Source organism: Cherax quadricarinatus, chromosome 89 (assembly GCF_038502225.1).
Source record: "Cherax quadricarinatus isolate ZL_2023a chromosome 89, ASM3850222v1, whole genome shotgun sequence".
NCBI classification, from domain to species: domain Eukaryota; kingdom Metazoa; phylum Arthropoda; class Malacostraca; order Decapoda; family Parastacidae; genus Cherax; species Cherax quadricarinatus.
In genome coordinates this window covers 3,061,563-3,078,792 of record NC_091380.1, presented here as the reverse complement: position 1 = coordinate 3,078,792, position 17,230 = coordinate 3,061,563, and the positions used below count along the sequence as shown (strand labels likewise).

The following is a 17,230-nucleotide window of genomic DNA, read 5'->3' as shown; positions in this document are numbered from 1 at the left end:
ATTCAGGGAAACCGGCAGGCCGGACTTGAGTCCTGGAGATGGGAAGTACAGTGCCTGCACTCTGAAGGAGGGGTGTTAATGTTGCAGTTTAAAAACTGTAGTGTAAAGCACCCTTCTGGCAAGACAGTGATGGAGTGAATGATGGTGAAAGTTTTTCTTTTTCGGGCCACCCTGCCTTGGTGGGAATCGGCCGGTGTGATAATAAAAAAAAAAATAAAATAATATAAACAAACATATATATATATATATATATATATATATATATATATGTATGTATGTTTGTGTATATTTCGCCTGCTCTCGCGAATTCCTTGCATTGTTAAAATCTCTAGTAAGGCTGATGCATGCAGGGGATGAGATGAAAAGCTGTAAGCCTTCTCCCTGAAAGCTGGCTGCCTTGGATCAAACGTGTAGCACATGCTACACGCCAAGGTATTGTCCAGTGTGGGTAGATTGGTAAAGCACTGCGTACCTTGTCCTAAGGTTCGTAGGTTCGAGTCTCCTTCAGCCAGAGATCAGTGTTTATATACATTTATATATATATATATATATATATATATATATATATATATATATATATATATATATATATATATATATATATGTGTGTGTATGTGTGTGTGGTTGTGTATTATTGTACTCTAAATATAAGCTTAAAATGTTTTGTCAGTAATATATGACTTTAAAAATATATGTTTGTTTGGTAGCCTGGTTTCACTTAGGCTTCAGGAATCCTTCAAGAATTGTGGGTTGATGCCTTTGAAGTGTTCTTGATTCGAGTTATTGGAGTCTCTTCTGTGACTGACTTGTTGCCTCGTCATTACCTAAGTGGTGTATGACCTCTTACAAGTTTAGCGCTTACCTGTGAATATAATAGTAATAGGCTTTGGTAGGACTTTTGAGTGTGAGATCCCTTCAAGGGTGTGTGTGTGTGGGTTTAGCACTTTGTCGTAGAACACATGAGGGTTACCTTGTGGGATTTACAGTATGTGTATGATCCCTGTAGGTTCCTACAGAATGAGACCCTCATGGATTCCATTGTATGTGATCCTTGTGGGATCTACAGTATGTGTGTGACCCTTGTAGATTCCTACAAAATTTATGACCCTTGTGGATTCCATTGTATGTGATCCTTATGGGATCTACAGTATGTGTATGATCCTTGTAGGTTCCCACAGAGTATGTGACCCTCATGGACTGTACAGTATGTATGTAGACCTCACCCTGTCAGTATGTGATCCCTATGTAGTGATACTTCTCCTGTGGGGAGCAGCAGCAGGATAATACTGCACCACCTCTCGGGGCCCTTAACAACAACAACAGTTTGGTGTGTATCATGGGCGCCAACACATGGTGTGTGATTCTCTTCTCTTCTATTAGTGATGCAGATTACATGGTGAGTTTAAATATGTTGCCTGTAGTTATAACTTTTCTCTTGACATATGCAAGATATCACCATCCCTGTAGAAGCCGTTATTAGATGTACTAGTCATTATATTTTGTTGTTGCAGAAGTACTATGAAGATTCTATGTTCAATAAAGCCTAGAGATAAGGCCTGTGTTTCTATCACAACAACCTACACTTAAATTTTATTCTTTGTCCTTATGTGTGATCTTTGTAGGCTGTGACCCTTGTAGATTGCAGTATTACCTGGAGTTTACCTGGAGAGAGTTTCGGGGGTCAACGCCCCCGCGGCCCGGTCTGTGACCAGGCCTCCTGGTGGATCAGCGCCTGATCAACCAGGCTGTTGCTGCTGGCTGCACGCAAACCAACGTACGAGCCACAGCCCGGCTGATCAGGAACTGACTTTAGGTGCACAAATATTCAGTATATCTTTTGAAAAGAGGCAAGAATAGCTAAATAGAGGACAGAAAAAACAGGGATGATAAGAGGAAAATGGAAAAGCAATAAGGTAAGATAATGAAAGATTAGAAAGCAGATGAAGTGAGAACTAAGAAAATACAGGAGCTGTGAAAAAATGGAAGACCCAGAAAGAATCAGAAGGAATGAGAATAAGACAGAAAGGCAAAATAAAAATGGAAACAAAAATGTTAATTAGAAGAGGAAGAGAATTTTTTTTCAGTGGAATAAGTATTAATTTTATATTTGTACTTTGTGTTAAAATATTAAACTTTCTTTAGTTTTATGTTCATGAGAAAATGAGTCAAATAAAAGTCAAAATAGAGTAAATTCAATAAGATTTTATTGAAGTTTAAAATGTTCTAAATAAATTTATTAATTTATAAACAAGTATTTTCATTTCTCAGACAAATATCCCTCTTTTTTTCCTTTTCAGATTTGCTCAAGCTGTCGGTGATTTATATAAAAACAAAAACAACAGTATGAGAGATTTCGCTCTTTTTTTTTTTGAGGGGCTTTAGCACTGGTGTTAATGCAGAGTTGCTAATTCTGGCTCTGCAGGTGTTAGTACTGGTAAGCCAGTGGAAGGTCTTGGTCAGATGTCAAGAGGACCTCGGTGGAAATACGTAAGTCACTTTATCTGACTTTTTTGGTTATCCCAGGCTGTCTACACATATACTGCTATGTATGATAATCTATGTAACTGAATTTATGTATGCCTGAATAAACTTACTTACCAAAAGCTCCATCTATGAGTTATATGATTTAATTTATTGAGGTACAGGTACACATAGATACAGTTACACAAAATGTTACACATACCTGGAGTTTACCTGGAGAAGGTTTCAGGGGTCAACACCCCCATGGCCCTGTCTGAGACCAGGCCTCATGGTGGATCAGGGCCTGATGAACCAGACTGTTACTGCTGGCTGCACATAAACCTATGTACAAACCACAGCCCAGCTGATCAAATACTTACTTCAGGTGTCTGTCCAGTGCTTTCTTGAAAACAGCCAGGAGTCTATTTGTAATCCCCTTTATGTATGCTGGGAGGCAGTTGAACAGTCTTGGGCCCCTGACACTTATCGTGTTGTCTCTCAGTGTACTCGTGGCGCCCCTGCTTCTCACTGAAGGACTGTTGCATCTCCTGCCGAGTCTTTTGGTTTCATAGGGAGTGATTTTCATGTGCAAGTTTGGTACTAATCCCTCTAGGATTTTCCAAGTATATATTATCATGTATCTTTCTCGCCTGTGTTCCAGGGAATACAAATCCAGGGGATTTCAACCGTTGCCAGTAATTTAGTTGCTTTGTGTACTTAGACGTGCTATGAAAGTTCTCTGTATATTCTCCAGGTCAACAATTTCACCAGCCTTGATGGGGGCCGTTAGTGTTTTAGTTTAATATTTTTTTATGCACTTGTGTACAGCAATATTCCAGCCTAGAGAGAACAAGCAATTTAAAGAGAATCATCATGGGCTTTGCATCCCTAGTTTTGAAGGTTCTCATTATATTTTTCTAGCAGATGAGGTAGATACATTGTCATGGTCTTTGAAGGTGAAATCCTCTGACATTATCACTTCCAGATCTTTCACATTAGTTTTTCACTCTATTGTGTGGTTAGAATTTGTTTTATACACTCTGATAAAGTTTTAATTTCCTCAAGTTTTCCACATCTGAGTAGCTAAAATTTCTCTTCATTGAACTTGTCATGTAGGGGGGTAATGATTAGGGGAATATGGGGGTAAGAGGAGGGAGTCAGTAGGCAGGGGACAGGCAGGCGAAGTGGTAGGAGAGATGATTAGCGGAGGTTGGTAGATAATGTAAGGTCACTGGTGACTACAACTTCACCTCTCATTACTCTACCCACCACTCCACACTACTCACCCTCTCACTACTTTAACTAAACGTAAATAAATGGAAATAAGAATAAATAACGGGGACAGTGAATATTACTATTCTACTCAAACACAGTTTTATTATTAAGTCCTTGTACAATAATATATTTGGGAACAGGAGTACATCATCGGGGTTTAGATAAATGGGATGGTACACATAAGCAGTGAGACAGGGAACACAATCAACTTGACGAAAATGAATATAACTTACAATATAGTACAGAGGACAGTTCACTACAGGAACTAAGCCACAGGTCCCAAGACCTACACAGCACGAGTACTGCTCCAAGCCAGTACTCTGCCCACTGCCTCCAACAGTCTCTCCTCCCAAGACTCTCCAGCTCAGCTCTGCTCACAGGCCAGAGCTCCGCTCGAATCTCCAACAGTCTCTCCTCCCGAGACTCTCCAGCTCAGCTCTACTCCCAGGCCAGAGCTCTGCCCGAATCTCCCTACTCAGCTCTTCCTTGGGCTTTTATGGTGGTCCAAGCACCCTCCACAACCACGTGTACGACCTGACGCCTGGATTTGACGCCGTCAAGAACAAAAGACCTCAGACATGGGCGTGGCTACAGACGTTTGCCAAAGCAAGGTGTGACCATATAATTGGTTAAATTAGGTCTCTCCAGAGACCTCACAAGCCCAGCTGAACTACATCACAAACTTCATGTTGTTTTCTGCAGCCCATGTAAAGATTTGGTTGACGTCTGCTTGCATAGTAACGTGTGTAAATTACCCACCATGATACCCCAAAAAAAGTCAGACAAAGTGACTTATTTCCATCAGGGTCCCTGTCCACCTGACTTAATATGGAACCAAAATTTTCTTTCCAAAGGAAAGTTTTTCGTTATAATTCCAGCCCATGTTTATCATTTTTTCTGGACTCCCAGAAAGTAGGCCTTATTTAGGCCTCAGCTCTGGTGGCCTTTCTTAGGAGTAAGTAAGTTTATTTAGATACGGGTACAGTTAAGTACACTTATCATACATAGTAATATATGTGTAAATTACCCAAGATAACCCAAAAAAGTCAAAGTGACTTACGTATTTCCATTGTGGTCCTTCATTTTTAATGAGAACCTCTTATCAAACTACCTTTATCTTGAAGAAACTTGAGTTTCATTAATTTCTAGGTGAGTATAGGCATTGCTGAGTTTGATTAGAAACTTAATAAGCAATGGAGCAGTCAGTGGTCACTGTCTTACTTTTTGGGTTACCCTGGTGGGTAATTTAAACTTATATTACTATGTATGATAATTGTACTTATGTATACCTATACCTGAATAAACTTACAACATATAATTATGGTTATTAGTGAGCAATTTGCATTTTTGGCTGGCAAAGCTCTCGCTCCACACACACACAGGGCCAGGGTTCGATTCCCGGTGGGGTGGAAACATTTCAACGCTTTTCCTTACACCTGTTGTCCAGTTCACCTAGCAGCAAATAGGTACCTGGGTGTTAGTCGACTGGTTTGGGTCGCATCCTGGGGAACAAGATTGAGGACCCCAATGGAAATAAGACAAACAGTCCTCGATGACGCACTGACTTTCTTGGGTTATCCTGGGTGGCTAGCCCTCCGGGGTTAAAAATCGAAATGAAATCTTATCTTATCATCTAGAGGTGAATACCTCTTGATCCAAGGAACTGTTGAGATCATAAGATAGCATAATATTCACTTATTTTAATTTTTGTTCTTTGATGATCTTGTGCAGAATGCCACCCACAACAGTCTGCTAACACAGGTTGACAATTGACAATGTTTATTTCCTTGTGGAGCTTACAATGTGTGGTTTACATGTTATAAAGTATTAATTACAAAGAAGGCCATTAGCATGCATAGACATTTTGGGCAGGTACCTACTTACTGCTAGGTGAACTTTGGCAATAGGACGCCAGTGGAAATAAGTCACTTTCTCTGACTTTTTTGGCTATTCTAGGTCATCTACACATATGCTGCTATGTATGATAATTTATGTAACTGTATTTATGTGCACCTGTACCTGAATAAGCTTACTTCAGGACCCCAATGAAAATAAGTCACTTTGTCTGATTTTTCAATTCAATTCAATTCAAGTTTATTCTCTATAATGGTTACAATGTGGGGTTTACAGGTTTTGGGTATTGTGTGGTTTACATGTTATAAAATACTAATTACAGAGGGGACCACTAGGATACCTAGCATGGCTAGGCATTACAGAGGGGGCCACTAGGACACCTAGCATGGCTAGGCATTACAGAGGGGGCCACTAGGATACCTAGCATGGCTAGGCATTACAGAGGGGGCCACTAGGACACCTAGCATGGCTAGGCATTACAGAGGGGGCCACTAGGATACCTAGCATGGCTAGGCATTACAGAGGGGACCACTAGGACACCTAGCATGGCTAGGTATTACAGAGGGGACCACTAGGACACCTAGCATGGCTAGGCATTACAGAGGGGACCACTAGGACACCTAGCATGGCTAGGCATTACAGAGGGGACCACTAGGACACCTAGCATGGCTAGGCATTACAGAGGGGGCCACTAGGACACCTAGCATGGCTAGGCATTACAGAGGGGGCCACTAGGATACCTAGCATGGCTAGGCATTACAGAGGGGGCCACTAGGACACCTAGCATGGCTAGGCATTACAGAGGGGGCCACTAGGATACCTAGCATGGCTAGGCATTACAGAGGGGACCACTAGGACACCTAGCATGGCTAGGTATTACAGAGGGGACCACTAGGACACCTAGCATGGCTAGGCATTACAGAGGGGACCACTAGGACACCTAGCATGGCTAGGCATTACAGAGGGGACCACTAGGACACCTAGCATGGCTAGGCATTACAGAGGGGGCCACTAGGACACCTAGCATGGCTAGGCATTACAGAGGGGGCCACTAGGACACCTAGCATGGCTAGGCATTACAGAGGGGACCACTAGGACACCTAGCATGGCTAGGCATTACAGAGGGGACCACTAGGACACCTAGCATGGCTAGGCATTACAGAGGGGGCCACTAGGACACCTAGCATGGCTAGGCATTACAGAGGGGACCACTAGGACACCTAGCATGGCTAGGCATTACAGAGGGGGCCACTAGGACACCTAGCATGGCTAGGCATTACAGAGGGGGCCACTAGGACACCTAGCATGGCTAGGCATTACAGAGGGGGCCACTAGGATACCTAGCATGGCTAGGCATTACAGAGGGGGCCACTAGGACACCTAGCATGGCTAGGCATTTCGAGCAGACTTAGATTAATTCTTAACATTAAATCTTGACAGATTATGGTATTAGGGCTAAGTGACTACATCATAATTTGTGAGTTTAGCACTGTGAATGCTTTTGTTTTGGCACAATACAAGGTGTCTATATTTGAATATCATAGGCAAAACTTATGACTAGTTAGGATTTATTATTTTAAGATTAAGATTAGTATTTTTGGGTTTATAGTCAGTGGGTGAGTGAGTGTAATTGTGAACCACCAGGTGGTGATCATGTAGTTAGTTGTTGGGGTGGGTCAGGGAGATAAGATGTTTTCTAACTGTAGTTTTGAAAGTGATGAATGTGTCTGCAGTTCTAGAGTTCTCAGGTAGGGTGTTCCAGATTTTAGCTCCTTTGAAATACATTGAATTTTTGTAAAGGTTTAGTCGAACACGGGGAATGTCATAGAGATGTTTGTGTCTGGTGTTATGCCTGTGGATCCTGTCACAACTATCAAGAAAGCATTTTAGGTCAAGGTTAATATTGGAATTTAAGGTCCTGTAGATATAGATTGCACAGTAGTAAGTGTGGATGTTCTGAACAGGGAGTAAGTTTAGATCTATGAAGAGTGGGGGGGGGTGTTGCCAGGGATGGGATTTAGTGATTATTCTTACTGCGGCTTTTTGTTGGGCCCGGTGGCCTGGTGGCTAAAGCTCCCGCTTCACACATGGAGGGCCCGGGTTCGATTCCCGGCGGGTGGAAACATTTCGACACGTTTCCTTACACCTGTTGTCCTGTTCACCTAGCAGCAAATAGGTACCTGGGTGCTAGTCAACTGGTGTGGGTCGCATCCTGGGGGACAAGATTAAGGACCCCAATGGAAATAAGTTAGACAGTCCTCGATGATGCACTGACTTTCTTGGGTTATCCTGGGTGGCTAACCCTCTGGGGTTGAAAATCCGAACGAAATCTCATCTTATCTTATCTTATCTAGGTGTGTTGCTGCAGTTGAACCCCAAGCACAGATAGCATAGGTGAGGTATGGGTATATAAGTGAATGGTATAGTGTGAGAAGGGCAGTTTGCGGTACTTAATATTGTATCTTGGAGAGGATCCCCACCATTTTGGATACTTTTTTTATGTGTTGGATATGGGTGCTGAAATTTAGGTTGTTGTCGAGGTATAGGCCAAGCAATTTGCCCTCATTATGTCTGGCAATTAGAGTGTTGTCGATCTTAATGTTAAGTTGCGCAACACCTGCTCTGCTACCAAACATAATATAGTAGGTTTTGTCAGTGTTAAGTGTAAGTTTATTGGCTGTCATCCAAGTCGATATTTTGAGCAGCTCCTCATTAACAATGGTGTTGAGGGTGGCAAGATTAGGGTGGGAGATGACATAAGTCGTGTCATCAGCAAAGAGAATGGGTTTCAGGTGTTGGGATATGTTTGGAAGATCATTGATGTAAATGAGGAAGAGCAGGGGTCTAAGGATACTTCCCTGCGGAACTCCAGTATCAAGTGGCCGTATTGATGAGGCTGTGTCTTTAATGGTGACATACTGATACCTATTAGAAAGGTAGGATTTAAAATATGCAAGCGCATGGCCTCTTATACCATAGTGGCCAAGTTTGTGTCAAACGCTTTTCTTAGGTCAATAAAAATTCCTAGCGGGGTTATCCTGGGTAATTCACACATAGGTTAGTATGTATGATAATTGTACTTATGTGTACCTGTATCTAAGTAGACATACTAACTTCCTTCAACATGGCCAATGTTTCCACTAGTGTTGGGATTGAAGCCAGGTCCTCCAGATGTGAGCCAAATCAAATCAGAGCTTATTCTCTATAAGGATTACAATGCGGGGTTTACAGATTTTGGTTATTGTGTGGTTTACATGTAATAAAATACTAATTACAGAGGGGGCCACTAGAACACCTAGCATGGCTAGGCATTTCGGGCAAAGGTTCCTGGCCTCGATCCTAAGGCACTAGGAGACATTGGGCACATCTTTTCACCATAAAAAATAAATAAAAAAATCAAACATTTATTTCTTTTCTGAGGTTACAGTGTGTGTTTACATATCATAGTATGATTGAAGCAAAGAAAGCCACTATCATGCCGAGGCATTTTGGGCAGACTTAACCTAATACAGTGGACCCCCGGTTAACGATATTTTTTCATTCCAGAAGTATGTTCAGGTGCCAGTACTGACCAAATTTGTTCCCATAAGGAATATTGTGAAGTAGATTAGTCCATTTCAGACCCCCAAACATACACGTACAAATGCACTTACATAAATACACTTACATAATTGGTCGCATTGGGAGGTAATCGTTAAGCGGGGGTCCACTGTATACTTATAGATTACTTAAGTCTAAGCAGTGGTAGAATACAGTCAATATTCACTCTATTGTTAATATGAGGTAGTACAATTTATGATACAATTTATGATAGGCCAAGTAGTAAATAGGTACCTCTGTATAGTAGCATCCGCAGGATGGTACCATACCCAAGTTATTTAATTGAACAAATGTTGTACAGTATATGGCTAGGATTTATTTCTGTAGTCCTATTACAACATACTTGGCACATAAAGTATTATTTTGTATTAATTATGTATGTATATTAAAATGTACTGCTCCATAACTTGTGTCAATATAGACTAAGAATTATGATCAATCTGTCTGAAATACCTAGGCATGCTAATGGCCTTCTTTGTAATTAATATTTTATGATATGGAAACCACACATTGTAAGCTATGCAAGGAAATAAACACTTTCATTTTCATTTTCATGTAACTCCACAGGATCAAGGTGAAGATGACCCATGACAGGACAGCTATGGTGAATGCAAACTTGGGATTTATGGTCCACTAGTATGTAATCCAGCAAACATGAGGGATTTGTTGTACTACGACTGGATTAAAACAGCTCTTGTAAGTAAGGATTTCTCATTATTTTTTACTGATATAAACATGGGATGAGTTTATGAAGGATGAGGTCAGCCATAGAATTGATGAAGGAAAAAAAGTGAGTGGTGCGTTGAGGTATCTGTGGAGACATAGATCGTCATCCATGAGGCAAAGAAGGGAATGTATGAGAGTATAGAGGTACCAACACTTACATGGGTGTGAGGCTTGGGTTGTAAATGCTGCAGTGAGGGGGCAGCTGGAAGCAGTGTAGATGCTGTGTCTAAGGGCAGTGTGTGGTGTAAATATTATGCAGAGAATTCATAGTGTGGAAATTAGGAAGAGGTGTGGAGTTACTAAAAGTTTTAGTCAAGGGGGCTGAAGAGGGGCTGAAGAGGGGCTGTTGAGGTGGTTTGGTCATTTAGAGAGAATGGAACAAAATAGAATGACTTAGAGAGCGTATAAATCTGTAGGGAAAGGAAGGCGGAGTAGGGGTCGGCCCCGAAAAGGTTGGAGGGAGGGGGTAAAGCAGGTTTTGTGGGCGAGGGGCTTGGACTTCCAGCAAACGTGCCTGAGCATGTTAGATAGGAATGAATGGAGATGAGTGGTTTTCTGGACATGATGAGTTGTTGGAGTGTGAGCAGGGTAATATTTTGTGAAGGGATTCAGGGAAACTGGTTAGCAGGACTTGAGTCCTGGAAATGGGAAGTACAGTACCTGCACTTTAATGGAGTGGTTTGGGATATTGGCAGTTTGGGGGGACGTCTAAGCTGTCGTGTCTGAGCACCTCTGCAAAGACAGTGATTATGTGTAGGTGATGGTGAAAGTGTTGAATGATGAAAGTTTTTTCTTTTTGGGATTTTCTTTTTTTTTGGGGGGGGGTCAACGTGCCTCGGTGGGAGATGGCTGAAGTGTTAAAAAAAAATAAACATAATTGTCTAGGTAGTAGGTTGGTAGACAGCGACCGCCCAGGGAGGTACTACCATCCTACCAGGTGAGTGTGATGTGGAAACCTGTAATTGTATTACATGATGGTAGGATTGCTGGTGTCTTTTTTTCTGTCTCATAAACATGCAAGGTTTCAGGTACGTTTGGCTACTTCTACTTACACTTAGGTCACACTACACATGCATGTACAAGCATATATGTTGATAAATTAGACACATGTGCAACTCTTGGGTATCTTTATTGAGGAAACGTTTCACCACACAGTGGCTTCATCAGTCCATATAAAGGAGAATCTTGAAGAACAGGAGGAGAATGAGGTAATCAGTCCCTCAACCTTGAGTCGATGTGTTCAGTCCATCAGTCTGGACTGAACACATCGACTCAAGGTTGAGGGACTGATTACCTCATTCTCCTCCTGTTCTTCAAGTTTCTCCTACGTACGGACTGATGAAGCCACTGTGTGGCGAAACGTTTCCTCAATAAAGATACCCAAGAGTTGCACATGTGTCTAATTTATCAACATGTCGGTTCTCGGAACCATTCATCCACAAGCATATATATACACACCCCTCCAGCTTTTATTCTGTTTTCATACTAGTTCATGTTTTGTTTATTTCCACTTATCTCCATGGGGAAGTGGAACAGAATTCTTTCTCAATAAACCATGTGTGTGGTAAGCGGCGACTAACATGCCAGGAGCAAGGGGCTAGTAACCCCTTCTTCTGAAACCTTCATTTTACTTTTTATATCACCCTGCCTTGGTGGGATATGGCCGGTTTGTGGGAAAAAATGTATGCAGTGGTACCTCGGGATACGAATTTATTTCATTCCGGAAGGCTGTTCAAGTGCCGGTACTGAACGAATTTGTTCCCATAAGGAATAATGTAAATTAGATTAATCTGTTTCAGACCCCCAAACATATACAGTGGACCCCCGCATAACGATTACCTCCGAATGTGACCAATTATGTAAGTGTATTTATGTAAGTGCGTTTGTACGTGTATATTTGGGGGTCTGAAATGGACTAATCTACTTCACAATATTTCTTATGGGAACAAATTCGGTCAGTACTGGCACCTGAACATACTTCTGGAGTGAAAAAATATTGTTAACCGGGGGTCCACTGTACTTACAAAAGCACTTACATAAATACACTTACATAATTGTTTGAGTTTTGAGCTGTTTGTATCCCGAGGTACCACTGTATACATACATAATCCACAACCCATGTGTATGCAAGATTCCACTTCAACTGAAATAAATATCAGGTAGAAAATTTTAATATTTTAGCATTTTTATTTTATGTAACCTAATGGTTTTTACAGGTGTGCTGGTGGAGTCATGTATGGAGTCCTTATTAAGTGCATCAAGTGCTTGAGCTCTGGTGAGCAAATCGGAGCTGGTTGTATACCAAGGTTGAAGCTCCTTGTCCAGACACCTTGTGGAATATGAATGGCCTCTGGTTCTGGATGCTCTCCTGTGATGAATGGAACAATGATTTCCTCAACAAGAAAAAGCTCATTTCATTACTGTAATTTATAGTGGAATAGATTTACTGTTTTATTCGTGTATATGCATATTCATACAAGATATGATGTAGGGTGTAATGAGAGTAGTTTGTTGGACTACATATTGGTAGATAAAAGACTGTTGGGTAGACTTCAGGATGTACATGTTTATAGAGGGACCACAGATATATCAGATTACTTTTTAGTTGTAGCTACAGTGAGAGTAAAAGGTAGATGAGATACAAGGAAAAAAGAAGAAGCAAGTAACAGAGAGGTGAAGGTTTATAAACTAAAAGTGGAGGTAGTTGAGGTAAGATATAAACAACTATTGGAGGATAGATGGGCTAGTGAGAGTATAGGCAATGGGGTCGAAGATGTATGGATAGATTTATGTATGTAGTGTTAGAGTGTTCAGCAGAAGTTTGTGGTTACAGGAAAGTGAGTGTGGGAGAGAAGAAGAGTGATTGGTGGAATGATGATGTAAGTAGTAAGGGAGAAAAAGTTAGCATATGAGAGGTTTGTACAAAGAAGTGATGCAAGGAGGGAAGAGTATATGGAGAGAAAGAGAGGTTAATTAAGAGAGTGGTGAAGCAATGTAAAAAGAGAGCAAATGAGGGAGTGGATGAGATGTTATCAACAAATTTTGTTGAAAATAAGAAAAAGTTTTGGAGTGAGATTAATAAGTTGAGGAAACCTAGGGAACATATGGATTTGTCAGTTAAAAATAGGAGAGGAGAGTTATTAAATGGAGAGTTAGAGGTATTGGGAAGATGGAGGGAATATTTTGAGGAATTGTTAAATGTTGATGAAGATAGGGAAGCTGTGGTTTCATGTATAGGGCAAGGAGGAATAACATCTCGTAGGAGTGAGGAAGAGCCAGTTGTGAGTGTGGGGGAAGTTCGTGAGGCAGTAGGTAGAATGAAAGGGGGTAAGGCAGCTGGGATTGATGGGATAAAGATAGTAATGTTAATTGTATGGAAGAGGGTAAGGTACCTAGGGATTGGCAGAGAGCATGCATAGTTCTTTTGTATAAAGGCAAAGGGGACAAAAGAGAGTGCAAAAATTATAGGGGAATAAGTCTGTTGAGTATACCTGGTAAAGTGTATGGTAGAGTTATTATTGAAAGAATTAAGAGTAAGACAGAGAGGATAGCAGATGAACAAGGAGATTTTAGGAAAGGTAGGGGGAGTGTAGACCAAGTGTTTACAGTGAAACATATGGGTAAACAGTATTTAGATAAGAGTAAAGAGGTTTTTGTGGCATTTATGGATTTGAAAAGGCATATGACAGGGTGGATAGGGGGGGGCAATGTGGCAGATGTTGCAGGTGTATGGAATAGGAGGTAGAGTACTGAAAGCAGTGAAGAGTTTTTATGAGGATAGTGAGGCTTAGGTTAGAATATGTAGGAGAGAGGGAGATTATTTCTCAGTAAAAGTATGCCTTAGACAAGGATGTGTGATGTCACCATGGTTGTTCAATATATTTATAGATGGTGTTGTAAGAGAAGTGAATGCTCGGGTGTTGGCAAGAGGTGTGGGGTTAAAAGATAAAGAATCTAACACAAAGTGAGAGTTGTCACAGTTGCTTTTTGCTGATGACACTGTTGCAGAGGTTGGTGGATGAATTTGGTAGGGTATGTAAAAGAAGAAAATTAAAAGTGAATATAGGAAAGAGTAAGGTGATGAGGATAACAAAAAAAAATAGGTGACAAAAGATTAGATATCAGATTGTAGGGAGAAAGTATGGAGGAGGTGAATGTATTGAGATATTTGAGATTAGACGTGTCAGCAGATGGGTCTATGAAGGATGAGGTGAATCATAGAATTGATGAGGGGAAAAAAGGTGAGTGGTGCACTTAGGAGTCTGTGGAGACAAAGAACTTTGTCCGTGGAAGCAAAGGGGGGAATGTATGAGAGTATAGTTTTACCAACACTCTTGAATGGGTGTGAAACATGGGTGGTGAATGTTGCAACAAGGAGAAGGCTGGAGGTAGTGGAGATGTCATGTCTGAGGGCAATGTGTGGTGTGAATATAATACTGAGAATTCGTAGTTTGGAAATTAGTAGGAGGTGTGGGATTACCAAAACTATTATCCAGAGGGATGAGGAAGGGTTATTGAGGTGGTTCAGACATGTAGAGAGGATGGAACAAAATAGAATGACTTCAAGAGTGCATGAATCTGTAGTGGAGGGAAGGCAGGGTAGGGGTCGGCCTAGGAATAGTTCGAGGGAGGGAATAAAGGAGGTTTTGTGTGCAAGGGGCTTGGACTTCCAGCAAGCATGCGTGAGTGTATTTGGTAGGAGTGAACGGAGACAAATGGTTTTTAGGACTTTACATGCTGTTGGAGTGTGAGCAAGGCAACAGGGAAACCAGCAGGCTGTACTAAAGTCCTGGAGATGGGAAGTACAGTGTCTGCACTCTGAAGGAGGGGTGTTAATGTTGCAGTTTTATAACTGTAGTGTAAGCACCCCTTTGGCCAGACAGTGATGGAGTAAATAATGATGAAAGTATTTTCTTTTTCGGGCCACCCTGCCTTGGTGGCAAACAGCCAATGTGTTAATAAGAAAAAAACATGTATCTCTCCCACCTGCATTCCAGGAAGTAAATTGGTGACAAAATTGCTATCATCAGTTGTATTTATATTGTTATATGAATTTTAATTTCAGAACTTTGCCATGAAGATGATGGTTGTTATTACCATGATGGTGCAATACTTCAACAGTTACAAGAAGAATTTAAGGCTCTCCTTGTATCACTAATTGAGGGACTCTTCAGCCCTGAAACAACTCTCTACTGTTAATGAGGTTGATGCTTCCTCTGTAGGTGTTGGTTGTGTGTTACTCCAGAAACTAAATGGCCTGGAAAAACCTGTATATTTTACTAGTAAGAAATTTTCTCCAGTAGAACAAAATTATTCTCAACTTGATTAAGAAGGTCTAGCTTTAGTGTTTGTTGTTAAATAATTCAGATATTTTTGGCTAGGGAGACAGTTTGTGGCTAAAATAGATCATAAACCATTGCTAATGTTATTTGGAAAAGGGAAATATATTCCAGTAAATGCAAATGCAAGAATTCAGCATTGGAAATAAGTCACTCTGTCTGACTTTTTTGGGTTATCCCAGGTTCTCTACACATATGCTGCTATGTATGATAATTCTATGTAACTGTATTGTGTATACCTGAATAAATTTACTTACTTACTTACTTACTTACTAGCTCAGTATAATTATGATTTGTTATTCAAGGATGGCAAGGAAAATGTTATTGCAGATGCATTAAGCAGAATACCAGTTGAAAATTATAGTTTAAGTCAGGTACACCTCTGGAATCTGTAAGACTTGTAGATTCTCTGGATTTCCAAAATTTGTCATTTGAAGACCTCAAAGAACATACTGGAAAAGATGTAAAGTAAAAGGACACAAGTGCAACTAATGTGACATTTTATTGTGGCAACGTTTCGCTCTCCAGGAGCTTTATCAAGACATTGGCTTGATAAAGTTCCTGGAGAGTGAAACATTGCCACAATAAAATGTCACATTAGTTGCACTTGTGTCCTTTTACTTTACATATTGATGATAAATTAGACACATGTGCAACTCTTGGGTATCTTTATTGAGGAAACGTTTTGCCACCCAGTGGCTTCATCAGTCCATATAAAGGAGAATCTTGAAGAACAGGAGGAGAATGAGGTAATCAGTCCCTCAACCTTGAGTCGATGTGGTCAGTCCATCAATCCATCAGTCCATCTATTCAAGATTGATGGACTGACCACATCGACTCAAGGTTGAGGGACTGATTACCTCATTCTCCTCCTGTTCTTCAAGATTCTCCTTTATATGGACTGATGAAGCCACTGTGTGGCGAAATGTTTCCTCAATAAAGATACCCAAGAGTTGCACATGTGTCTAATTTATCAACATGTCGGTTCTCTGAACCATTCAATTTCAAATCACTTTACATATTGTCGGTAATTCTACCAACTTTATTACACTGGAAAAGATGCTGTGTTATCCCAAGTAATCAGTAATGTTAAATATGAATGGTGCAAGAACAGTGTATCTTATCTGACTATACTTCAGTCAAATCAAATTTGACTCTTTATGAGGATGTATTTTTGTACAGGAATAGAGTGGTAGTGCCAATAAAATTGAGATGTAAGATATTAGAGCATTTACATGTTGGCCATAATGGCATCAATGCTATGAAAGCAGAAGCTAGGAAGTGGCCCAGCACTGGGAAACCATTGTCTAGAGTCCATATAGACTATGCAGGCCCAGTTGAGGGCAAATATTTTTTAGTAATTGTGGATTCCTTTTCAAAATTCTTAGATGTACAAGTCACTAGTTCCATGACATCCACAGTTACTACTGAATTGCTGAGGAAATCCTTTTGTAATTTTGGGCTACCAAACATAGTTGTGTCATATAATGCTGCATATTTTGTATCACAAGAACTGGGAGCCTTCTTTGTTAAGAATAGTACTGAACATATTACTTCAGCCCCATACCATCCATCATCAAATGGTCGGGCAGAAACGGCAGTAAAGAACATTGAAGGAAAGTTTGCATAAATTTACAACTGGATCTCTCAGCACCAGACTATGTAGGTTCTTAAATAACCATAGGAAAACTGTTCATTCATCCACTAATAAGACACAAGCAGAAATGATGTTTAATAGGAATTTTAAAGTCTCAGTAGCATCTGTCAGACATCATGTTAGAGAAGACAATTCATTGTCTGACATGCCTGCTGGTGGCCTATAGGGGGATGAGAAACAATTTCAAGTTGATGATGCTGTGTATGTCAAAAATTTTGGGAAAGGTGACCCTTGGGTAGAAGGGAAGATTGTGGAGGTATTAGGAATTAGAAGGTGCAAGTTAGAGGTTTTAGGAATTTAATATAGACAAGGCATACAG

The 17,230-nt window shown here is 40.7% G+C and overlaps 1 long non-coding RNA gene across 2 annotated transcripts; it reads left to right on the top strand.

The window, feature by feature from the left end:
* Nucleotides 1-654: 654 nt before the first annotated feature.
* On the top strand, nt 655-15,762 carry LOC128697167 (uncharacterized). Of its 2 annotated transcripts, none has more exons than XR_011394553.1 (3): nt 655-2,487; nt 9,757-9,885; nt 14,981-15,762. It is a non-coding gene; the product is annotated as an uncharacterized lncRNA (long non-coding RNA). The 2 variants fall into 2 exon arrangements; XR_011394552.1 differs by having other exon boundaries at nt 9,757-9,889.
* Nucleotides 15,763-17,230: the final 1,468 nt, after the last annotated feature.